The sequence below is a fragment of the Vidua chalybeata genome, chromosome 7 (assembly GCF_026979565.1).
Source record: "Vidua chalybeata isolate OUT-0048 chromosome 7, bVidCha1 merged haplotype, whole genome shotgun sequence".
Lineage (NCBI taxonomy): Eukaryota > Metazoa > Chordata > Aves > Passeriformes > Viduidae > Vidua > Vidua chalybeata.
The window spans coordinates 542746-568100 of record NC_071536.1 but is presented as its reverse complement, the minus strand read 5'-3'; the positions used below and the strand labels follow the sequence as shown (position 1 = coordinate 568100).

The following is a 25355-nucleotide window of genomic DNA, read 5'->3' as shown; positions in this document are numbered from 1 at the left end:
GACGTCATCACCGCGCGCCGCCGCCCTCCGCCCGGCGCCGCCATGTCCTTGTGGGTGTCCCGGCTCGGCCAGGCCGCGGCCGCCCGGGGTCGGCGGGGGAGCTCCGGGCCGGGCAGCGCCGCGCTGGGCTCCGCCCTGCCGGGGGGGGGGTGAGTGGAGGTGGCTGGGCAGGGCTGTGTCCGGAGCTCCGTCCTGCTGGGGGGGTGGTGAGCAGAGACAGCTGGGGGCCGGAGATGCCTCTCCCCGGGGCCGGGCTGTTCCTTGGGAAGGGACATTGCCGGCAGGGAGCTGGGAGAGGCGGCGGAATGCGAAGCAGACTGGAGCAAGTGCCGGAGAGTGCAGTGACCTTCGGTTGCGGCTGTGGGCAGTAGTGCTGCGAGGAAAGGAGTGTTCGATAGAAATGACCGCCCCTGTGTGAGGGAGGGCACTGCAGTGCTCAGAATGAGATTTGTACGATGTTTATCGGGGCCTGGGGGAGGCTCTGAGCGAGGTCAGAAAGGCCCTGCCTTCAGCCCCATAGCCCAGGTGGGTCCCTCTTGCCAACGCTCAGAAATGGTGCATTGAAAGCTGTATTGAAATGAAGCTGTAACTCTCCTGCGGGTGGGTTTAGTGTTATTATGTGCCCAGAACCACAGAAAGTACGAGCAAAAGTCAAATGTGTGGTCTCTCTTGGGAACTCTGGGTGTGTTGTGTGTCTGGCCTTCAGACTGAAAATTGTTCCGTGTTTTTTCTGTCTTCTCAGCCTTTAATTTGATGAACAACTTCCCTGCCTAACCACTGCTGCAGTTGCTAAGCTGAAATGACGGTGCTAAGGTTACTGAGTGAAAACTTGTATTAGATGCATAAGAGTGTGTCCTGTGTGTGTGTCTGAAGAAACAGTGTTTGAGCTGAAAAATCCCTCCAAAGCTGCTGATTTCCATGTGTTTTTCTCCAGGCAAGAATCCACACCAGCCCTGAGCAGAGCCTGCAGTATGGGTGGCTGGGCCTATATGTTGGGAGAAAGGACCAGCAAGAAGTTCACAGAGCACAGCAAAGTCTTTACAGTAGAGGGGAATCTGTCTTCTGGGAAGGGCCAGCTGGCCCAGCAAATAGCAGACAAACTGGGTATGTCTCACTCTGTCTGTTTCCCCGAGAGCTGACAGAGTTTAGTCGTGGTTCTTGTGCAGAGGAAGTCCATCAGAGCAGCAGTTCCTGACTGGGAAATGCTGGAGGGAGTGGGGAGGCTCTGTGGGTGATGTTGGTGAGGTTTGGGATGGGGATTTGTTGTGAGTGAAGCTGCAGTTCTAATGGAGTCTGTGTGCTCCCCGGGAGCTTGGCTTTTCCACGTGGATGTGCTTGGAACAGCTCAGCTCTCCCTGGGCTGTGGCAGAGCTCGGAGTTGGGGTTCGTTGCCCTCTGCTGTGATGGGCAGGGGAGCTGTTGAAGGAGCAGCTGTGTGCTCAGTAGCTGAAGAGGTGTTTGCTGCACATGAGCACAGCTTATTTCTGCTGTGGGTTTCTTCTCTTTCTCAGGGATGAAGTACTTCCCCGAGGCAGACATCCACTACCAGGACAGGATCTCGGGGGAGGGCAAGCTGCTGCCTGAGAAGTTCAATGGCTTCTGTAGCCTGGAGAAGTTCTACGCAGACCCCGAGTCTCCCGACGGGCACTCGTACCGCCTGCAGTCCTGGATCTTCGGGAGCCGAGTCCTGCAGTACGCCGACGCCTTGGAGCACCTGCTCAGCACAGGTTGGGGAATCATGGAATGGTTTGGGCTGGAAGGGACCTTGCAGCTCCTTTTGTTCCAACCTGGAGCCTGCTCTCCCTTGCAGGTCAAGGCGTGGTGCTGGAGCGCTCTCCCTACAGTGACTTCGTGTTCCTGGATGCCATGTTAAAGCAGGGATATGTCCACTAGAGATGTGAGTTCCTGCCAGCAAAAGGAAGCTGTTTGGCCATAATCTCTCAGGAGTCTGGTAGTTAACTTTAAAAAAGAAACAAAACATTCCTGCTTGGAAGGAGGGATTCCTTTAAAGGTTCGGTGTTCATGTGTTGTATGTTGCTGGGTGGAGCTAGTCTGGTTTCAGTGGCAGCGAGGAGACAAAAGATAAAGGGCAAGAATTGAAATGCAAAGCGTTTCATTTGTAAGGAAAAACCCTTTTTCCGCTGTGAAGAGAGTCAAACCCTGGAGCAAATCACCTGGGATCTCCCCCCTGGAGATACTTGGAACGCTGTGGGTGGAGTTCTCAGCAGAGTGCTTGAACCGGGTGATTTGGGGATGTTCCTGCCAACCTGAGTGATTTGGTTTGGGGTTATGGGTGCTGAGCTCCTGAGCTGTTGCTGCATGTTCTTAGCAAATCTGTTCTTTTGGCTGCTCCTGAGGTGGCCATAACTGTTTTCTTGACTGCCTCCTGGTTTTGCTGTTGGATTTAAGAGGTGTATATATTTGTTTTTTGCTACCTGCTGTAAGTTACTGGATGGCTTTGAGAGGTGATAATGATGACCTGTGTCTGCATTGCTGAGGCAGCAAAGCCCAGCAATCCACAGTTTAATACAAAATCCCAGTTTGGATTGTACTGGAATCCTTAGGGAACAAAAATCTTGATTACAGCTACTACTGCTTATTGTCTCTAAATGGTGGAGGAAAAGCTGAGATTCCTGTAAACCTGAGCCAGGAATAAGGTCCCTCTTTGCTACGACTGGGTTTAGATTCTTAGATCTCAGTGCATGGAAGTTTTCTGGAGATAGTTTTTCTGTAAACTTCCTGAATTCTGTTAGAGGAAAGGCATACCCTAAACTTGCTCTGTGAGCCCAGAAGAAGAGACTCCAAATACAGAGGTGGGGAATGTGATTTATTTGTGTTTTATACAGGCCTTGATCACTACAAAGAGGTCAAGGAGATCAGCATTTCTGAGTTGCTGCCACCTCACTTGGTCATTTATGTAGATGTGCCTGTCCCAGAAGTGCAGAAGCGGATTCAAGAGAAAGGCAAGGTAATTTGATCTCTAATTATTGCCTAGTTCTCTCTTATCTTTATTATTACTTGTCTCTCACAATTGCTGCCTGCTAATGTCTGTTGTAATCACACCTTATGTGGAGTCCTGTGGGGTTTGCTGCTGAATGCTGCTTCTGAGGAGCTGCTTGTCCTCTGAGGTGTGAGATCTGTGTGGTGGTGGTGACTCTGTGGGTATTCTTGTATGCTTGCTTTAAAAAGGCAAAAAAAAAAAAAAAAAAGCAAAAATCAACTTTTTGTGTGACTGCATCAATATGCTGTCATTTGTGGAATGAGAAATTGTTTTAAGAGCAGATGAATTTTTATACCTGTCTGTGTAGCTGCCACTTCAGGAGCTGTGGGCAGGTGATGTGCTGCTTGCAATGCACTTAGAGATGATCTATTTCTTATTCCTGAGTGCCAGGAGGCCAGCTGGGGTCCCTGGCTCCTGCTTCCCAGTTGACTGCTGCCTCAGCCCTGTGCTGGGGTTCATGTGTGAGTCACCTGGGAACAGCAGGTTCACTTAACTCCCTGAATTCCAGCAAATCACTGCTGGATGACTGCATTACTGAGCTAGTCTTGGCTCAGGAAAGCTGTAGGGTGCTTTTGGGGAATGACTAATGTAAGTAAGGTTTGTAATTTGGGGTTTATTTCCCCTCTTTCTTTGATACTTAGATGTGTACTTGTAACTGTTTGCAGATGTGTTACGAGGATTCAAGGATGCTTGTCTTGCCTTGTTGAAAGGCTATAGGAAATGCAGTTTAACTCTGGGAGACCTGATAGATTAAAAGGTTTTGATTTATTAGAAAAAGGTTCTCAGTTAAGAAGTTCTTTATGTATTGGGGGAACCTGTGAGTTCTTGGCCCTTCTGAGCATGAAAATCAGTGGCATTTTTGAAACCTTTGGACAGAAATTGCTGATGTAGCTTGTGACTTTTTGGGTGCTGAGCTCTGTAGGATTTATTTGGGGAACACATGGTAGATGAGAGAAATTCCTGGTGTTTTGTAAATGTGGCATTGAAAGTACACTGTGTGGAAAGCAAACTGGTTAACAGCAGGGATGATATCCATGAAATTTCTCAGGAGTTTGGAGTGGGTGTTTGCCCATGCACTTGTCTGAAACTGTGGAAATAGGTGCAAATTTGGCCTCCTTATAGAAAAAGTGGACTCAGACAGTCTTCTCCTGTTTTCTGGGTGGCTATTACAGCTCCCTGGAACGTGTAGTTAGCAAGGATCAGTCGGTCCTTGGATAGCTGGGGGCTGCTCTAGATATTTTACGGCATGTAAGGAATTCCGAACACTCCAAATAAAAATCTTAATTCTTTGAAACTTTCACTCATGTGCATGTGGTTCACTTGGATGTTTGACTGTTTATCCCAGAGTGAGCCCTTGGCAGGTGGTGGAGCAGACCTTGGAGTCTGTGCTGGTGGGAAAAGAAAGTAAGCTAATTCCACAGCTTTTTCTGTTTATTTGTTTGTAGCCATATGAGAAAAAGGTGTCTCCTTCCTATCTCCAGAGCATTGAGGATGCTTACAAGAAGACCTTCCTACCAGAGATCAGGTTAGCAAAGCAAAATGTTTTACCTCTTAGATCTTTGAGCAAAGATGTGTGCAAACCTTAAAATCTCTGCCAATATCAACAAATCACGTGAAAAAATCCTCCTTGTGCTGCAGGGTACAGTATTGTGCCCTCGTGAAGGGGTGCTGCACTCACAGCATAAGAACTGTGTGAGTGTAGTTATTTCTGCCATCCCAGAAGCCCGATGCCAGTGTTGCAAGATGAAAAGGGGCTCAGGAATGGTGTGCCGAATGCCACAGCTATGGCTGTGTGTGTGTTTGCACGACCTGAGGAGAGAGTGATGCAATACAAGCTTTTCTCAGGCCTTTTTGGAAGGCTTTAGGGCTTTTCTCTCCTCAAGAAGTGCTTTCAGTTGTCCCAGAATCCCAGAATGGCTTGGGTTGGAGGGACCTTAAAGCTCATCCAGTACCACCCCCTGCCATGGGCAGGGACACCTTCCACTATCCCAGGTTGCTCCAACCCCTCTAGGACCTGGCCTCGGACACTTCCAGGGATCCAGGGGCAGCCACAGCTGCTCTGGGCACCCTGTGCCAGGGCCTCAATGGTTCCTCCCTGGTTCCTTCCCAATATCCCCTCTAACCCTGCCCTCTGGCAGTTGGAAGCCATTCCCTATGTTGTCTCTCGCTGGGCTCCCCTGGCTTCCTCTCTGGGAAGCAAAAACGTGTACCCTGTGTGGTAGGGACAGGCGAACAGAAAATCTTGGGATGTGACGGAAAGCAAGACCCTTCCCCCCTCATACTGCTGTAGGTAATCAATCACCCCTGAAGCATGCAGCCCCTCCTAACTCCAGTAGTTTTCCACTCCTTACTAACCCTAGCCGGACCCACCGTCCCCCTTTGACGTAGTAAGACCCACTTGACTATTTAACCTCACGAGACGAGATAATAAACGCCATTTGACCATCCACCACATTGGTGTCTGTGCATGTCTGTGACCCGAGTGACCCGGGCGAGGCTGGGTCGCCGTGCTGTGTCTTGAAACCAGGTCGCCTGCCTTCTCCGTGGAAGGCAACAACCCTGTAAACCTCGGATGAAACAGAGCTTGCCAGCTCTCCCAGCTCTTATAAAAGAGCTCTAGGAAAATTAAAATTGTCCTAAAAATCTAAAAGCAGAATTACGGTCCCTCATAATTCTGGAAGGGAAACTCTCAAAGGGTATCAGATGAATTAACTGTGTAAGTTCTGGTGCGTGCAGGAGGCTGATAGAAATCAGAGTAGATTCCCAGGTGTTTTGTAGCCTGCCTGTGTCCCCCTGGGGCTTGCTGCATCTCCCAAGGTGGATCAGTGTGGTGGCTCTGCCAGCTCCTGAAGCGGGTAACTCGATATTGAGCTTGTCGCTCGTGCAGGCAGGGGTTGTTGGTGTCACGTGTGGTCAGCGGCCTCCCCGTGTGTCCCCACAGCCAGCACGTGGCTCTTGGAAGGGAATGGGAAGCCTTGGGAATGTCATCCCCCTGAGGGCAAACTGCTGCAGTCACTGGTGGGGAGAAAGCGGCTGCTTGTTCTCTGGAGCAGATCAAGCCCCAGGTGCATCTCGTGGTGCTCAGTGAGGCTAAATCCTAAATCCTGCTGTGATTTCACCTCCTTGCCCTCTGTGCATACATGGTCAGTGCCCCTGTTGGGCAAACCCCCTCTGCTCGGCATCCTGGCAGCAGATGGGCTCCCAGCAGCCTGTCACACTGATCTGTGTCTCTGTCCCCTGGCTGTGGGGGAGCTGGGAGTGTGTGAATCCAGCTCTGTGCACCTCAGGGTGGCTCCGATCTGGGGTAAATGCAGAAGCCACAGCTGCCTGAGCTGTTTGTTTACTGGCAGTGGCGCAGAGGGCTGTGTTCATGCTACCTGTTACCTCTTAGTCTGCCTATTTTGATTCCCTGACTCCTGGTAATGCCCAAAATCTGGTCCAAACAGGCTAACAAGAGTTGCTATAGACTGCTGAGCAAACTCCTGCATGCTTTCCATGTTGGCATTTGTTTGCTTGTTCCTTGAAAAGCAGTTTGTTACTGGGCAAAACTCCTGTTATCTTGTGCTGTTTCACTGGAGCAGCCTGATGCTGCCTGAAGTGGTTTATAGTGGATTTTTGCTTTAAAATTGATGCTTTCTTTCTAGTTGACTTGTTACGAATGTCTTTAATGTTTTTATTGGTAGTGAGATTTGTGAGCTGAGTGCTGTGGCAGGTACTGCCTGGTGATTTGGGTTCTGTTTGATTTTTCTCTTTTCCTAGAGCAGAGCCTTAAGATTGGTAATGTTCTCTTTCATATCCATCACTGCTTCCACTGAGCAGCTGTTTTTTCTTAAGGAAAGCTCTGATAATCTGCAGAGTCACTGAGCAGCTGCTTTCTCTTAATGAAGCCCTGATAATCTGCAGAGTCAAATCAAGAGATGGGATGAAGTGATTTGATCGGTGTCCTTAATGCAGTTGCTGGTGTCAGGCTCTGTTGAAGGCTGACCTCTCCCTTGGGCTGATATTGAGGAGAATCTCTCATTCCAGGTGCCTGCCCCATGCCTGCAAGTGTCCAAGGCCAGGTCCTACAGCACCTGGAGCAACCTGGTGTAGTGGAAGGTGTCCCTGCCCATGGCAGGAGATGGAACAGGGTGAGCTTTAAGGTCCTGTCCCACCCAAACCATTCTGGGATTCTACCAATTTTTCTCCATGCTCCTAAACTTTGTTGTGTGATGTTTGGTGTAACGTCCACATTGGGCAGCTATTCCAGGACCTTCCAGCTTCTCCAGCTGGAAACAGCTATTGCTGAATGTGGCTGAACACGTGTGGTGTGAAAGGTTCGTGTAGGAGCTCCTGTTGTGGCTCTGCTCTGCAAGTGCCTTTTCTCTGAAGGCTGCTGGCTGATGAAAAAAAGCAATCTTCTAACCAGGAAACATTACCTTTTAAAAATGTTTTTGCACTTACAGATCATGCTGCCTACACTTGTATTCATTCAGCTAGCTCAGCCTGAGCAAATAGTGACAAATGAATGCATTCTTGTCTTGAAATGACTCACAGCTAGTCATGCACTTGGAAAAAAGGAAAATCTACCACAGTTTTGGGTTAGACTTGAAAATTTCACTTATTTTCAAGTAGATTGGGCAGTTGTAATAGGGGCAAGTATCCACACAAAGTAAATGAAAATAAAATCACATGTGTGGTTTTAAAAAATTTTTTCCAACTGAAGTTAGGTAGATATCCAGGCCATTTGCCCTTTAAAGCAACTTTCCACCAGCAAAGAAGCAGCTCATAGGTGCAACAAGAATTCTATTGCAATAGCTAGGAGCAGTCTAAAAAATGGCAATGATTCTGGTTTGGTGTTTATGCCTTTTAACTTCATTTCTGTTCCTTTTGGAGCAGCAGGGGAGGGTGGGTACAGCAGTTTTATCAGGGGAATTCAATTTCTGTGTTCTTTGCAGTGAGAGCAGTGAAGTTCTGCAGTACACAGCAACTGCAGCTGAGGATGTGGAGAAGGTAAGTTTTGCTTTTCTGGGAGTAAGTTTAATAGATTTCCCTTAGTTCAGTGAACTTTTCCCATCAAGGAGGGTTATTAGCAGGGTAAGAGAAGCCTTTTGCTTCACCATTGTTAACTGTCCTGTCTAGCTGCTGTTCCCTGAGGGAAAGAGCACCAAGGTTTTTGAGACTCTGAACAGGTTTTGGGCCCATTTTGGTTCTAGGGATAGATGTCTGTTAATAACAGTAATATGATGTTAACTGGATAATAATAATAATAATCCTACGTGGAAGCTTGGCAAGGAATCATCCCCACTTGGGAGGAAGGAGAGGAGAATTACCCATGGGCTGTCTCCAAGGGCTTTTTGGGTCTTCATCCTGATGAGATGAAATTTTTACCCTACTTATACACAGCCCAAACCCCCTCTCCTCCTATGTTATGTGCAGTGTGATCTTGGCAGAGAGTTGAGTAATAGATACATATGTGTGGTAGCCTGTACCTCATTAAGCTTATTAGCATACTCAGAGTGTGTACTTTAATATTTAGCTGCCCCTAATCAGACTAAAATTACATTTTTGCCTGAGGTGTCCTTCAATGTTCTGGTTATATGACTGTGAAGCAGAAAAGATTGATAAGGACTTCCCTGGTCCTAAAATTAAGACTCCATTTGCCCCCATAGGTGCACTGCTGTTTGTCTCTAGGCCTTTGGGTTGCCTTTATAAGAACAGGGTTGTGTGCCACATTCTGGGTCCTCTGCTGTTGTGGATGGATTTTTGGGTGCTCCTGCACTTGATAATAAAGGTTATCATTAATAACCAGTAGACCTGTGGGATGGTGTGGGTTTATACCCCTAAAAAATGGCTGGTGGCTTCAGTGTGACAGCAGATAATAAATACAAAAATACACAAAAAAACAGGCTGAAATGAACAAAAAAGCTGAGGTTGTGATGTGAATATAGAGAATAATATTAATATATTATTAATATATTTTATTAATTAATATATTAATATGTTAATAGAAATAATATTAAGATTAACAAGATTAATATTAGGATTAATAATATTAATATAGTAACATAAATAATATTATCATTAATATTAATAAGATTGATATATTAATATACCAATATATTAATGGTATTAATATTAATTTTAATATTTAATATATTAATGTATATTTTATTAATATGTAAAATAAATTATTATATTTAATTAATATATAAATATTTATTAATATTAATATATTAATATATTCAATTTTTCAATATATTAATAATATTTATTAATATATTTGAATATATATTAATATATTTTAATTATATTAAATTGTATAATAAATATATTTTTTCTGGATAACAATATAGAAGCAAGGATAGGAGTTGAAAGCTGTGGTGTTTCAAGATGGGTACTTGGTGAATTAAAGGAAAGTTGGGATGGGGGTTAAATGCCTGATTTTTTTCTCCTTTCCTTCTCTCTGGACACATCTCCAAGTGGTCAGAATAAAGCAGGTTGTTTGCTCCCTAGATTTTTTTGTAGGAAACCCCATTATTAGAGATTTGATTTTAATCCTTTAAATCAGGGTTTAAAGTCAGTCTGAAGCTCTTAGTGTTCAAGGAGGGACTCTCCTGAGCTCAGCAATCTTGTCATTGCTCTAAATAGGGTCATCAGATGCATCAGTGCAGTCCTTAATTTGCTTGGACAAATCTGGACTAGGGGAAGAATTATTATTTGGAAGTTTAAGTATAATGCCACAGAATGATTAAGGTTGGAAAAGACCCTGTAAGATTATCCAGCCCATGATGTTGTCATTGTCAGTGACAATGGGTATTGCTGGTAGATACTGATACTTGAAAGAATTTGGTTGTTTTTTCCCCCTTTTCTGTTCAGATTCAGTTTCCCTCTGGGATGACACAGAAGAAATTTGGAAATAAGGATTGGCAGGAGAGCTTTGGCTTGTAAGGTGTGTATTTACACAGGTGTATCCTCTTGACAGACAGCAGTGTTCATTAGCCCACTCCAATCCTTTTGCTTAGGGATTTGGGAGCTGAATTTTTATGGCCTTACAGTTTAATAACTTTTGGGTTGTTCAGAGCACACATACACAGCTTAGAAACGATTTTTTAAGTGTCCTAAAAAGGTCAGTTGGGGTTTCCTGTTGTAATTCACTTTGCTTCTAGTGGCTGAAGGAGTAATGAGTGCTGAAATGAGCTTCATTAGGATGTTTCACACTTGTTTAGCTTGAGGGTAAAACTGGGAATACAAAGCTGGCTCTATGTTTAATTTCTTTTAAAGCCTTGGATATTTGCTCTTAATTCCTGGGGGGTGTGTCCTGGTTCAGGGCAAGTCTGGGGAAAGAATTCCCCTCCCCCCCACAAAAGGGTTCCTTTAGGAAAGCAGAGTCAATTGGCCCCTCCCCCCAGCCGGTTCGGGAGAAAATACCTCTGGAGGAAAAAAGTGGAAAAAACCCGTTTATTACACAAGAGAACTTAGACAATATTAAACAATAAGACTTCTTGCCACTCCAAGAGAGACAAATTCAGAGCAAATCCCCCCGGGCTGCAGCTCAGCTCACTCAGTCTCTGACCAGTCCTTCCGGCGCTGGCAATGCCGCGGCCCAGGCCCGGCCCGCTGGGCCATAGATGTGAGCTGCTGATGCTCTTCTGGTGTTCAGTCCAGAGCAGGTCCAGAGAAAGGGAAAAAAACCACAGTCCAGGGAACTTCTCTGCCTCAGCTAGCTAAAACTAACTAGAAAAAGCAAAGGAGAGCTCTGTCTCGCTGTCCGTCCGTCTGCAGACAACACCGTCCTGGAGCCGGAATGTGGAGGAGGGAGTGAGTTTTTTGAAAACAAACCCTGAGCTTCTTCCCTCCTCCTTTCACTCTTGGAACAAGACTTCAACATAAACAGGGCAGACGATTGGGGATAAAGGCATCATACAGCCACCCTAGGACATTCCACCCCTTATCCCCATATCGTCAGCTTACTACTAAAACTAATATATATATTCAAAGCCTATAAATAGATACATTATACATCTAATATACAACTATACACAGACAATGGCAGCAGTATTCAGCAAACAGTGATATTTATACATAGTTCTCACCCAACAATCAGATCTCCCTGAGGTACACATCGTGTTCTTCCATCTCTCTGCATTATCCACCATGTACAACCGGGTCCCTGAGCAAAGACAATCCCACGAATGGGTTTGTCCGTACTTGAGGCAGAATTGATCCACACTGTCTTTCCTAACAAGCCTCTAACATGCACTACTGGGACTTTGTCTCCATCTACTATATGCAAAAGCTGAGACTGGGCAGGGCCCCATCGACTGGTAGAGCCTCGGGTGTTAACTAACCAGGTGGCTTTTGCCAGATTCTGTTCCCAATTCTTGAGAGATCCCCCACCCAATGCTTTCAGTGTGGTTTTCAACAATCCATTGTACCTCTCTACTTTTCCTGCAGCTGGTGCATGGTAGGGAATATGGTACACCCACTCAATACCATGTTCCCTAGCCCAAGTGTTGATAAGGCTGTTCTTGAAATGAGTTCCATTGTCAGACTCAATCCTCTCAGGGGTACCATGCCTCCAAAGAATTTGCTTTTCAAGGCCTAGGATGGTGTTACGGGCCGTAGCATGAGGCACAGGATAGGTTTCCAACCATCCTGTGGTGGCTTCTACCATTGTGAGCACATAACGCTTGTCGTGGCGTGTCTGGGGCAGTGTGATGTAGTCAATCTGCCAGGCCTCCCCATATCTATACTTGGACCACTGCCCACCGTACCACAGGGGCTTTACCCGCTTGGCCTGTTTGATGGTAGCACATGTCTCACAGTCGTGGATTACCTGAGATATACTGTCCATGGTTAGATCCACCCCTCGATCTCGTGCCCACTTAAAAGTGGCATCTCTACCCTGATGGCCTGAGGCATCATGGGCCCATCGTGCCAAGAACAATTCCCCTTTGTGTTGCCAATCCAAGTCTATCTTTGATACCCCTATCTTTGCAGCCCGATCTGCTTGCTGGTTGTTTTGGTGTTCCTCATTGGCTCTGCTCTTGGGGACATGGGCATCTACATGACGAACTTTCACCGGTAGCTTCTCTACCCTGGTGGCAATGTTTTTCCACTCATCAGCAGCCCAAATTGGTTTTCCTCTACGCTGCCAATTAGCTTTCTTCCACCTCTCCAGCCACCCCCACAGAGCATTGGCTACCATCCATGAATCAGTGTAGAGGTAGAGTTTTGGCCACTTCTCCCTTTCAGCAATGTCCAGGGCCAGTTGAACCGCTTTGAGTTCAGCAAATTGACTCGATCCACCTTCCCCTTCAGTAGCTTCCGCAACTCGTCGTGTGGGACTCCATACGGCTGCTTTCCACTTCCGTTTCATTCCTGCAATGCGGCAAGAGCCATCAGTGAAAAGAGCATAGTGTGTTTCTTCTGCTGGCAGTTGGTTATATGGTGGCGCTTCTTCAGCATGTGCCACTTCCTCCTCTTCATCTGCAAGACTAAAGTTTTCACCTTCAGGCCAGTTTGTAATTATCTCCAAAATCCCAGGGCGATTCAATTTTCCAATCCGGGCGTGCTGCGTAATAAGGGCAATCCACTTGCTCCATGTGGCACTGGTGGCATGGTGGGTGGAAGGAATCTTTGCTTTGAACATCCACCCCAGCACTGGCAGTCGGGGTGCCAGGAGGAGTTGCGCTTCTGTACCGATCACCTCCGAGGCGGCCTGAACTCCTTCATAGGCTGCTAAAATTTCCTTCTCTGTTGGAGTATAGTTGGCTTCAGACCCCCTATAGCTTCGACTCCAAAATCCCAGTGGTCGGCCTCGAGTCTCACCAGGCACTTTCTGCCAAAGGCTCCAGGACAAACCATGGTTCCCGGCTGCAGAGTAAAGCACATTCTTCACATCTGGTCCTGTCCTGACTGGGCCAAGGGCTACTGCATGGGCAATCTCCTGCTTGATCTGGGTGAAGGCTTGTTGCTGCTCAGGGCCCCAGTGGAAATCATTCTTCTTGCGAGTGACCAGGTAGAGAGGGCTCACGATCTGGCTATACTCAGGAATGTGCATTCTCCAAAAACCTATGGCGCCTAAGAAAGCTTGTGTTTCCTTCTTGCTGGTTGGTGGAGACATCGCTGTGATCTTGTTAATGATATCTGTAGGAATCTGACGCCGTCCATCTTGCCACTTCACTCCCAGGAACTGGATCTCTCGAGCAGGTCCCTTGACCTTGCTCTTCTTGATGGCAAAACCAGCTTTCAGGAGAATCTGGATGATTTTCTCCCCTTTCTCAAATACCTCTGCTGCTGTTGTCCCCCACACAATGATGTCATCAATGTACTGCAGATGTTCTGGAGCCTCACCCTTTTCCAGTGCAGCCTGGATCAGTCCATGGCAGATGGTGGGGCTGTGTTTCCACCCCTGGGGCAGTCGGTTCCAGGTGTACTGCACGCCCCTCCAGGTGAAAGCAAACTGAGGCCTGCATTCTGCTGCCAGAGGAATGGAGAAAAACGCATTGGCAATATCAATAGTGGCATACCACTTTGCCGCCTTGGACTCCAGCTCGTACTGGAGTTCCAGCATGTCCGGCACAGCAGCGCTCAGCGGTGGAGTCACCTCATTTAGGGCACGGTAGTCCACTGTCAATCTCCATTCTCCTTCGGATTTACGCACAGGCCAGATGGGGCTGTTGAAGGGTGAATGGGTTTTGCTAACCACCCCTTGGCTCTCCAGCTCACGGATCATTTTGTGGATGGGGATCACGGCATCTCGATTCGTTCGGTACTGCCGGCGATGCACTGTCGAGGTCGCAATTGGCACTCGTTGCTCTTCTACCTTCAAAAGTCCTACTGCAGATGGGTTTTCCGATAGTCCAGGTAAGCTGTTCAATTGCTTGATGCCCCCTGTCTCTACAGCTGCTATTCCAAATGCCCACCTGAGTCCCTTTGGGTCTTTGAAATACCCACTTCGGAGGAAGTCTATGCCTAAAATACATGGGGCCTCTGGGCCAGTTACAATAGACTGTTTCTTCCACTCATTTCCAGTCAGGCTGATCTCAGCTTCCACTGACGTAAAGTCCTGTGATCCCCCTGTCACACCAGCAATAGAAACAGGTTCTGTCCCCACATAGTTTGATGGGATTAATGTGCACTGCGCACCAGTGTCGACCAAAGCTTTATATTCTTGTGGTTCTGATGTGCCAGGCCAACGAATCCACACCGTCCAGAAAATACGGTTTTCCCTAGCCTCTACCTGGCTAGAGGCAGGGCCCCTCTAAGCCTGGTTATCCTTCTTTCCTGGGGCATATGTCTTGGAGGTTCCTTCAAGGGGATCGAAAATATCGTCATCATCATCATATATGGCAGTTTGGTTATGGGTCACTGGAGCTGCTTCCCTTTTGGTGAAAATTCCTCTCGGAGTCTTGCTTCCCTTCAATTCACGCACCCGCTGTGCCAGATCAGCAGTAGGTTTCGCATCCCATTTCCTCATATTTTCTCCACAATCGCGCAGGAAGAACCACAGCTCAGCTCGTGAGGTGTACCTTCTCTCCCTATCTGAGGGACGTCTGCGTTGGGTACCAGGACCTCTGATCTGTACTGCAGAAATTTTAAGAAGGTCCTCTTTAATCTCCTCCCTGAATCTCTTAAGATTCTCCTCTATCTTGTTCTCTATCTTTTTTTCTGGTTTCTGCACTTGTGTTTCTACTGCTGCAATTCTCATGTGTGTTGGGCCATGTACAGCATCTGCATATGCTCGGAGCTTCTTTGTCATATCAAGCACAGTCTCCTCACCGTCATCTTGCTTCATTATTGCTACAGCAGAAGCATATTCATCTGGCCCAAGTCTTACAAGTTTTCGCCACATCACAGATGTACATGGTACCAAGTCTGGATTTACAGTATCTAGATCATCCGAGAAGACAATCTCTGCCACTGCCATTTCCCTCAAGCGTTGAATTCCTTGCTCTATAGTCTTCCACTGGGTTTGCTGCATATAAAGATCATCTGCACACAAGTATCTTTGTGCTACACTGTCCAGAACCCGTGCCCAGAGGCTGCGAGGATTAGCCCCCCTCATCATTCCTTGATCAATGGCAGGATCATGTGACAGGGATCCCAAATGTCTCGCTTCGCTACCATCCAGAATTGTAGCCTCCCCTGCAGCATCCCAAAGACGGACCAACCAACTAATTATAGACTCATCAGGTCGTCGAGTGTAATCCTTCCTTAGGCCACGAAGGTCCTTCAGGGAATAGGACTCAGTAGTGGCTTCTGATCCTGCATCAGTTGCCTTAACTTCGGCTTTTGTGTCAGTAATTAGCTTTGAGGGTCCCTCTCCTGGATCATCATCATCAGTCCCTGGCCGGTCAGTTTTGCTTCTCTTCTTTCCCGCAGCAACTGCCAGTGGTTTAGGTTCACTGTCTGGTTTAGCTACAGCCTGAGTAACTGGGGGGTTGGCTGCGGACTGAGTGACTGGGATTGCTGCTGGTTTATCTCCCTGCCCCCCTGCCTCTGTCTGCTGACCTACAGTATCTAGCAGTGTGCGATAAGCATAAGCCAGAGCCCAGCTTATTGCAATGATCCTTTTCTCCTTAGAGTCATCATGGCACTTCTCTTTCAGGTATTTCCCTACCTCATCTGGGTTCTGAATTTGTTCACTTGGAAAATCCCACTCTACAGGGTCAGAAAATTCCTTCAGGGTCTGGCCTATTTTCTCCCATTCTCCACACCACTTAGGATTTTCCACATCTGGATGAGGGGTTTCATCAGTCCCTCTGGATTTTTCAGCCTTCACTCTAGAGAAACTGCAGGCTGTATAAAGGAAGTTTCCCAGGGAGTTTCCCAGAATAAATACCAGAAAGAGGGTCTCTTTAACATTCAGGGGAGACTGAACATTCTCAAAAAATGACATAACAGATTCAAAAGAGAAGAAGGAAAGGAGGGGTTGGAAAACCTCATCCTCTGTTCCTCCTCTAACAAACCAGGTGCAATTACTAATAAACTCCCAGAACATCCTACTGGAACTAGGATGCAGTGTAGGGTGAAAAAACCATAAAGCATACATATTTCGAACAGAATCCAGTATCTTTACAAGCGCCTTATAAATCACTATTGCCAAGGCCAATAGTGATTAAAATAGCTATTTTAATCTGTGCTCTTCTACTGTAAAAACCGCGTGTAAGGGACAATCCTAGTGACCAGAAAAGTACTAAAACCTCAAAAAGGCCTAGTGACCAGAACCACATGAAGGCCTCCACCCCAAGAGACATTATGGATGTAAGCAACATGGCTACTGGGTGCTTTAACCCACTACAAAACAAACACAACCAGCATGCAATCAGTAGAGGAATAAAGGTTTTTTCCACTTTCTCGAGCCCCGGTAGTTGGGCGCCAAAATAATGTATTTGTCCTGGTTCAGGGCAAGTCTGGGGAAAGAATTCCCCTCCCCCCCACAAAAGGGTTCCTTTAGGAAAGCAGAGTCAATTGGCCCCTCCCCCCAGCCGGTTCGGGAGAAAATACCTCTGGAGGAAAAAAGTGGAAAAAACCTGTTTATTACACAAGAGAACTTAGACAATATTAAACAATAAGACTTCTTGCCACTCCAAGAGAGACAAATTCAGAGCAAATCCCCCCCCCGGGCTGCAGCTCAGCTCACTCAGTCTCTGACCAGTCCTTCCGGCGCTGGCAATGCCGCGGCCCAGGCCCGGCCCGCTGGGCCACAGATGTGAGCTGCTGTCATGGTTTGACACTGGCGCAATGCCAGCACCCCCATGAAAATGCACCTTCCCTAAATAAATGCTGTGAGATGTTATCAGGGACAGAGCAGAGCAGGCCCAAGCTTAATAACAAAGGAAGAAAAACTTTATTAAACTACTACTAATACAGAAAACACATAAACTAAATCTAGGATGAAGACCTTTTAAAACCACCCCTCCTCCTCCCAATTCCAAACACACCCAGCCATGAAACATCACCCGGGATTCTTGATCAAATTACCACCCTTCAGGTAATCTATGCTTAAACTATCAAGGGAGAGAGAAGTCTCTCTTGCACCACAGGCCCCCCAGGAAACACAGCTGCCCCCCTGTGTTTCCCTGTCACACATGGCAACCGCCCGGAAGAAAAATCTGCCAGTGTGACACTCTCCATTCCATGTCACAGTGCTCTCACCACCGTGCATGGACAGACTGCTCATAGGGCTCCTTTAAGGATGCTTTGCCACGGACCCAAAGATATAACAGTTCAGTTTCTCATCCTGGGACTACAGTCCCCCCCATTTTCCCCTGGGGCCGAGGGGTCCAAAAACAGGACTCATCTTCTTCCCGAAGACAGAGGGTATCACCATTCCCTCTTCAGCTCTCTTCGTTTCTCGCCATTCTTGTGCTGTTCGAAGCTGAAACAGGTCTCCCTGGGTCACCACTGCATCCCCCTAAAATGCAGTCTCTATTGCAGGAGATTTTGGTTCAGTCCATGGCTAACAAGAAAAGTCCAGCTAAAAAGCTACTTCATCATCTCCTCCCACCTAAATATTTCTTCTTCTAACATCTCAGGTCCCGGACTATCTCTCTTCCACTACAAATCAAGGAGGAGTAATACTTTTAAAAAGCCCTCATTCCCTCGAAAGGGTTAAAAGTTCAGACTCCCTGGACGGCCGATATCTCAGTCCTGCGTTCCGCCTCCCACGCTGGGCATTTCCCCCCTCCTTCTCCTTCTCCTCTGCCGGCAGATTTCCAGGTGCCGCCAGGCTCTCCGTCTCTTTCCCACCTGGGGGGGGGGCAAAGGCATCTCCGCTTCTCTCCACCCTTCCGTCCACAGGAGCTGGCTGGGTTCCAGACCCTCAGCCCCCTCGGCCTACCCGGACAAGGCCGCGTGGCTTCCCCTCCCCCACCCAGCCTAAGGCTGGGCGGGGGGGGAGTCTGCACTCTCTGACGACCGGAACCAAAAGAGAGAGTTCTCCTGGGAGTTCTTGCTTTTAACCCCCTGTGTTCTCAGAGGCGTGTCCATACTTTCAGTGGTCACTCCAGGTGCCAATATCCAAACCTGACCACTGATTGGTTTGACCCAACTTCCTGGAAAAAATTCACTTCCATGTCAAACCACGACAGCTGCTGATGCTCTTCTGGTGTTCAGTCCAGAGCAGGTCCAGAGAAAGGGAAAAAAACCACAGTCCAGGGAACTTCTCTGCCTCAGCTAGCTAAAACTAACTAGAAAAAGCAAAGGAGAGCTCTGTCTCGCTGTCTGTCCGTCTGCAGACAACACCGTCCTGGAGCCGGAATGTGGAGGAGGGAGTGAGTTTTTTGAAAACAAACCCTGAGCTTCTTCCCTCCTCCTTTCACTCTTGGAACAAGACTTCAACATAAACAGGGCAGACGATTGGGGATAAAGGCATCATACAGCCACCCTAGGACAGGGGTGCCAGGGCTTTCCTTATAAATTAAGAAGTTGTTCTTCTGTCCTGGTTGCGAAACTAATGCCATTGTTAAGGAGCTGCTGGGAGAGAGACCTTCTCATGTGATGATAGCAGTGAACAAAACTAATTTGAATGCAGATTCCTTTCCCCCTATAGCACATTTTGAGCCCATTGTAGCAACTCTGTGATTAGTGCTGTTACCAGGTTCAGAGAGTTTCCAAAGCTTTGCTGTGAAGTGGAGAAGGAATTGCTTGTGTTCAGCTTGTCAGTTAAATAAGTCAAAGAAATAATGGCTGTTTGAACTAACTTACACCTCTCTTCCTCTTATCTTGGAGTTATGTTGCAGCAGTTTGTGCTTCAAAAGTGTTTATTCAGTCATGTCCAAATCATTATTTCTTACCAATTCTGGTATGAGTGGATCTTTATAGTCAAGGCTACTTTGTAATAACACTTGGTTATAATTTTTTAAGTGGTAATATCTGGGATTTAGTGTTTGCAAGGAATAATTACAGTGTATTTAAAGAACACAAGGATTTTTCTTTTCTCATCCTGTCACTTCATCGCTGACATGGGCTCACCTGTCAATGGGGTGACAGTGTGCCATCAGGAATTTGGTCATGACCTCAGCTTTATCCTTTCCCTATGGAAAAGGTCTCTGGAAAGGGATGTTTGGAGCTGTAACAATCTGCTCCTTCCCAGGTTGCTCCTAGGTGCTGTCTCCATCTCATCAGGCACCTGAAGTGCATTTTCCTGACACCAGAGCAGGTTTCCCTCAGCTCCAGGCAGCCAGGTGTGATAAGCAATTACCTCCTGGAGCAGCAAAGGTCTGTTTTCTGGTGGATCTAGGCTGTAAGTGAAGCTCAAACCAGGGATTGATAAGTTTGGGGATGGTGAAGGAATGGATTGCTGAGGTGGCATTGCTTATTTGAAGGGTTCTGAGCTGTGAGTTACCTTTCCTTTCATGCATGGGTGGGTTGTGGTGGATGGTGAAATCCTGAGCCCTTGGACTCATCGCTGCAGCTCCTGTAGGCCTGAGTTTTCCAGCCTGAAATGTGCCTTTGTTTCTGTGCTGTGAAGCACACAGCACTGAGGCAGATGCCACACCTGCTCCCCTGCCTGTCTCTGAGGATGTGTTACTGAGCCTCTCTGGGAATAAAACTGACCAAACTTTATTTTTGTAACACAAAGGAGTTAAATTTAGACTTATCTCCATTTCGTCCTCCTTCTCCCTCAGGGGTGAGGTTGTATCTTCTTGGCTTTTCAGCCCCAGTGGCAGGTTAAAGAAGAATGTCTTGGATCTGGTAAGAATTTGGCAACAAGGCACCTCTCAGCCAGTTTATTCCCTGCCATCCAGAGCTGAAAGCACAGGATGTTAGGAGATCCCCCACGTGTGTGCCCAGTACTCCTGGCAGGGCCACAGCCTCCAGAAGTAGACCTGGGAGATGATCGTATTATCTCTAGACATTTGTCTTATTACTACAGCTTTAGCAGTGAAGCCTCTCTCATTTGTTTAATGAACTGTTTTGATTCTTTCATTGAGTTTTGGATCAAACCACCCTTAGAGAGCTTTCTTTTCTGATTCCAGGTAATTGAAGACATTGAGTACCTGAAGTTTGACAAGGGGCCATGGGTGGAGCAAGATGATGTTTCTTTCCATCACTTGAGACTTTAGTAAGTGTGATATCATCCAGCCACTGAGCAATTCTTGGCATTAAATCCCAGGGAAAATGGTCAAAGCCATGAGTTTTTGAAGGTGGGGTTATATTTTGTGATATTGGTGCTTGGCACTGGAACGTGGTGTAGCATTTTTGCTGCTGATTGTTGAGACAAGAGGCTCCAGACAAGTTTGAGTGGTTTTTGTCAAGGATCCTTGTCTGCCCAGTTGGAAGAGATCAGACTCAGACACTGAAAAATAACTTGTTGGAATAGAATTTAATTTGATTTTAATAATTCTTTGCAAATGCATCATGTTTAATTTGTCAGTTTCTTTATATAAAATACAAAGATGTATATAAAGAATATAGCTGCACTTGTAAGGCTGTTAATACCAGAAGTGAGACAGGCTCCCCATTTTGCTGCAACTTCATCTTCATATTGAACGTGCAGCTGGAAATTTCAGTATAGTTACATTTTTAAAACAAAACATAAGACTTATATTATTTTCATTATTTCCTGGTCATCTCACAGGGTAATAGAAACACAGATTTTTAAATTGACTATGTGCCCCTTAGTTTGTCTTTGTGACAGGCATTGGAGAAGCCAGTTAAACTTTTTCTGCAGAATTGTGACATTTCTTGCATTTTACTTTTCTGTGCTGTTACTTTAAATACCTCCTAAAGCTAGAGATAATGCTCCTAATTGTATGGTTTTTCTATCAAGGAGTGAAGATAAATTGCAGAAGAGCAGTGCTGGGTGGTGTCTGAAAGGATCAAGTCATGATTTGGGTGCATTTTATGTGTCAAAGATGAGGTTTCTTTGTGTAGTGATTGGAGGATAAAATCTGGTGACTTAAGCCCTAAAAAATGATCACAGTCAGACTTCCTTTGAAAGAGGAAATAAGTTGCTTGTTTTCCTATAGCTCCACACTACTAATGCAGTATTAGGAAAGGATTATTAATTGTGATGAGTAGGAGGGAGTTGAAGGAAACCTTACAATTACAGAAGTGTGTGAAGATACTGTATGAAAATTCTATTTCACAGTTTTAGAAGGGAACAAATTGCTTTAAGGACTGAATTTTTCATTGAACCTTGGAGGGGGGTGAGTCTACTGCACATGGCTCTTGTCGCCATAGGTAATAAGAAATTATTCTTTTGACAAAAGCATGGGGTTGTTTGAAGATCCTAGAATGCAATAAGCTGCTTATTTAAACCACAGAATCATAAAATATCCTCTGTGGAAGGGACCCACATTGAGCATTGAGCCCAGCTCCTGGGGTTTGCCTTTGATTTTTTTTTTTTTTTTTTTTGTGCTGGGTTGTCAGAGCATCGATAAAGGGGTGACAACACATCCTGCGCCAGCCTTGAGCTCATGTTTTGCTCAGCAGAGTGAGGGAATCCTAGGCAATGTCTCGGGCAGCATGGGAAGAGACTCTTTGTAAAAGTGTGTGTTTGGACATGATTTTTCCCCATGGTAACTCCAGAAAGGCAGGGAGCCTGCTGCAGGTGGGCCGTGTTGGAATTGCATGCTGGATTCAATGCCCAGCCCAGGTGTGAGTCCATGAAGCCTAAAGTTGTTGCTTTTCTCCCTTTTTCCAATGCCTGAGTAGCAAAGAGCCTGTGGTCCCCACAGTTGTGCAGGTGTCCCGTGCCTATGGGAATTTTTCCTTTGGAAAGTGGTTTTCCTGCTTTCCTGGCACAGGTTCCCAGTGCCTGCCTCGTGTGCAGGCACCTGCTGCCCTCTCCTGGGTGTTCCTGGCAGGCTCCAGCAGCTATTTAGGATCGTTTAGGTTGGAAAAGCCCTCTGAGATCATGGAGTTCACCATTCTCCCAGCACTGCCGAGCCCACCGAGAGCCCATGTCCCCAAGTGCTACACCCACATGGCTCTGGAATGCTTCCAAGGACAGTGATTCCAGCACTGCCTGTTCCAATGCCTGACCACCCTTCCAGTGAGGAAATTTCCTCTCACATCTAATCGAAGTTCTGCCCTGTTTGGTTTTCCATCTGCAGTTGCTTCCTTTGTTGACCTCCCAGCTCCTGGGGCTGTCAGCCCTGCTGTTTTCTTCCACCCTCAGCTTGTACCACTGTGTCTGGGGGACCGGGATGGGTGAGCAGGACCGAGGAGAACTTTTTATTGCACTTGGATAGGATCTAATGCATGGAAACCCCAGCAGGGCCTCTGAGTGATTAATGCAGCTCATCAAACCACTGAGCCCAACCCATGGGCAGTCAGTTGCATAATGATCTCTTTTCTCTCCCTGCCTGCCCTTAAGTGCTCTCCCTTGCCCTGACAGCTTGGTTGTGGGGTCTTGGTAAAAGGTTAAAAAGGGCTGCATTTGTGGCTTGGAAGCTGGAGGTGTCTTCCAGAGGATGTTCTTCACATCTTCCCTTCCTCTCCAACAGAAACCATTCTGGCTTTTTAAATGTCTCGGGGAGCTCCTCTGCTGCCACTGCACTGTTTCAGGCATGTTTTTATCTGGGCCCTTCCCAGTGCCATTTGTCTGTCTACATGTATTGCAAAATAAATTGCATTTGTGAGGAGGAGCTGCAGGCTGTGTAGCCTTGCCTGTGTTATTTATCAGCTCGGGGAACTTGCTGTGCTTGTTGCATCAGACAACTGCACAACTAAATCTGATCTGTCCCTGCAGCTCCTTCAGAACCTGGCAGAGAGGGACAGAGACCTTGCAGCTCTGCTTCCCAGTGTAGCTTTGCCTAGCAAGGGGAAGAAGTGTCCCTGTTTAAATGTCTGATTGCAAACAGCAGGACTAGAAGGGCTGGCAAGAGATGGGTTGGACCTGGCTTTGAAACTTCTGTCATGGAGACTCCAAAAATCTCATGAACTATTAACTGTAAAACTTCTGGCACTAGAAGCTATTTTCTTTAGCACCTTGGTTCTCTCTTCATCATAAAATAATAGAATCCCAGAATGGTTTGGGTTGAAAGGGACCTTAAAAGCCCATTTCATCCCTCCCCTTGCCGTGGGCACCTTCCACTATCCCAGGTTGCTTCAAGCCCTGTCCACCCCGTCTTTTTGCTGCAGTTGAAACACTTCTTTTGTGATTTCTTCTTTGCAGTGGCTTTTCTAGGTTTGAAGAGCTGTTGTTGCACCTTCTCCCCTTTTCTTGCAGACCTGCTTTTTTTTGGAATTTTTTTTTTTTTGTTCTTGATGCTGATGTTGAGTGTTTGCTCACCAAGGCAGTGGCTGTGCCTCACCTTGGCCATGCCGTACCTGTTCTGCCTGGCTAAATGAGGGAATTGGAGTCCCTTTGGCAGAAGGAAGAATATTAATTTCCTTTATCAACATAGAACTTATCTGGAATGGTTTTGTGGCGTTGGCTTTTAGGTCTCTCTTGTCACTTGAGGTTTTGTGACTATGCCAACATCAGGTGTTGAGAAATGCCAGCCCAGACTATGCAAACTCAGGTGGTTTTTGTTGGGTTGCTTCATTAATTTGTTTTTTTCTAACCTGTTTCCTTCCCTTACCCCACCTTGCACCTTTAGCAAGGTGCTGCATGCTGAGAGCTCCTTCAGGAAAGTCTGGTAAAGGGTCAGAAAAGAATAAACAGTGACAGTTTTCTGCTGGGGGAGAGAAAGAAAAGGAAACAAAGACAAAAGGTGTCTGTAAATGCTTCCTACTGAGCAAGGAATTAGTCCTGGCAAGTGGCTGTGGGTTTGTGGTTAGACATTGTTGTGGCAATGGGTGTGCTTTTGCTTAGTATTCCAAATTATTTCTGAAGGTGCAGAGAACATGGAGAAGCCATCAGTAGCTTTCATTATTTTCTTGTGCAAATAGCTTTTAGAAGCAGCAAGTTTGTCATTTGGCCCTTAACTAAAATGAATTGTGCCTGGGAATTGTCCTTTCCAAATGGCCACTTGGCCGAGATTCGGGAAGGAGTGGATTCACTGCAGCATGGGTGACCACAAAACCTTATTTCCATGTGTGATGTTATGCTTTATATCTGCCCGGACTCCCTTTTGTGCCTTCCAGCACGTGAAATGCACCTTTAATGTTGTTGAAGTTAAACGTTGTAGTTTATAGGAAGCATCTTTGCTGTTGATCCTCATCTTGGAAAAGAGCATTTATCCTCACCTTCTTCCATCTGAACTTCGACTGGATTATTGTATTTCCTTACAAATCTGTCTGTAGTGGGATAATTTAAAGAGTGAATATCAGGGTATGTTCACTTTTTGGAGCTCTTCACTGCTGGGAGGAAAGGTCCCAAAATTTATGATTTGGGGGTAAAAGTAATTGCTTGAAGATGATGAACTTTGCTTTGCTCAGGGCATGTGCTTGATGTGCACGTCAGTATTTGCTGAGAAATGCAATTCACTGAAAACAACCCAATTTGCAGAGTTTCTGGTGCTGGATTTAGGGTTTGGTCAGTGCTGCCTGGAAAGGGATGTGTTTTTGCCAGCCACGTGCAGGTGGCACTGTCAGCCTGTGGATAACCACAGGCAGCAGGAGGCTTTCTAGCAGTTTCTCAGGCATTTTAAATTTGGGATATCTGAAGTGCTGGTGCTGTGCAGAGTGGTGGATCCCGAGATCCATCACCGGAGCTGCTGCAGCTTCCTCCAGGTATTCCAAGGCAGGGTGCTGGAGGTACTGCCTCCTTCCAGACCCTTTCACTGTCTCAGTACTGGTCCATTTAGGATGGGAATTTAGCAAGGTAGTGTGTGGCATTCAGTAAAACCACTGTTTTTTACCCTGCTTTTATAGAAAGCAAAAAAGCCAGAGGGGATTCATGGAGAAGGGTCCCAGGAATGATGGAGCATCTCCAAGGAGGATGAACCTGGGAGGGGAAATGGAGAAGCAGGAAGTTGGAGCAGGAACAAAGTGGAGGCAAGGATGAGGGGCAATACATTGTAAAGAGAAGGATAAGTGTTTGGAAAATAGCTCAAATCTTTGGAAGCTTTATTTAACAGAAAAGTAGCTCTTTAATCATAGAATGATGATAATGAGTCCTAGAATGGTTTGGGTTGGCAGGGTCCTTAAAGCCCTGGCAGTTCACCCCCTGCCATGTGCAGGGACACCTTCCACTGGATCAGGTTGCTCCATCCCAGCTCGGCTCAGAATATTTCCAGTGATGGGGCAGCCACAGCTTCTCTGGGTACAATACTTGGCTGTTGCTGGGGCAGGGTGTGAACTGAGTGCTCCTTTTCCCTTCAGCGTGCAGGACAAGGCTGGAGTGCTGGATTCCGTGTCCATCCCGCGCTTCATCCCCGAGATCACCATTGGTGGCTCTGAGTACGACAAGATCTATTATGAGTACCGGGAGGTGAGTGCTGCTGGGGACGGCCAGGGGACACGGCCA

General features: G+C 46.7%; 1 pseudogene; it reads left to right on the top strand.

The window, feature by feature from the left end:
• Positions 1 to 25355, top strand: part of LOC128790599 (NADH dehydrogenase [ubiquinone] 1 alpha subcomplex subunit 10, mitochondrial-like) — a 37582-nt pseudogene continuing 12227 nt past the window's right edge.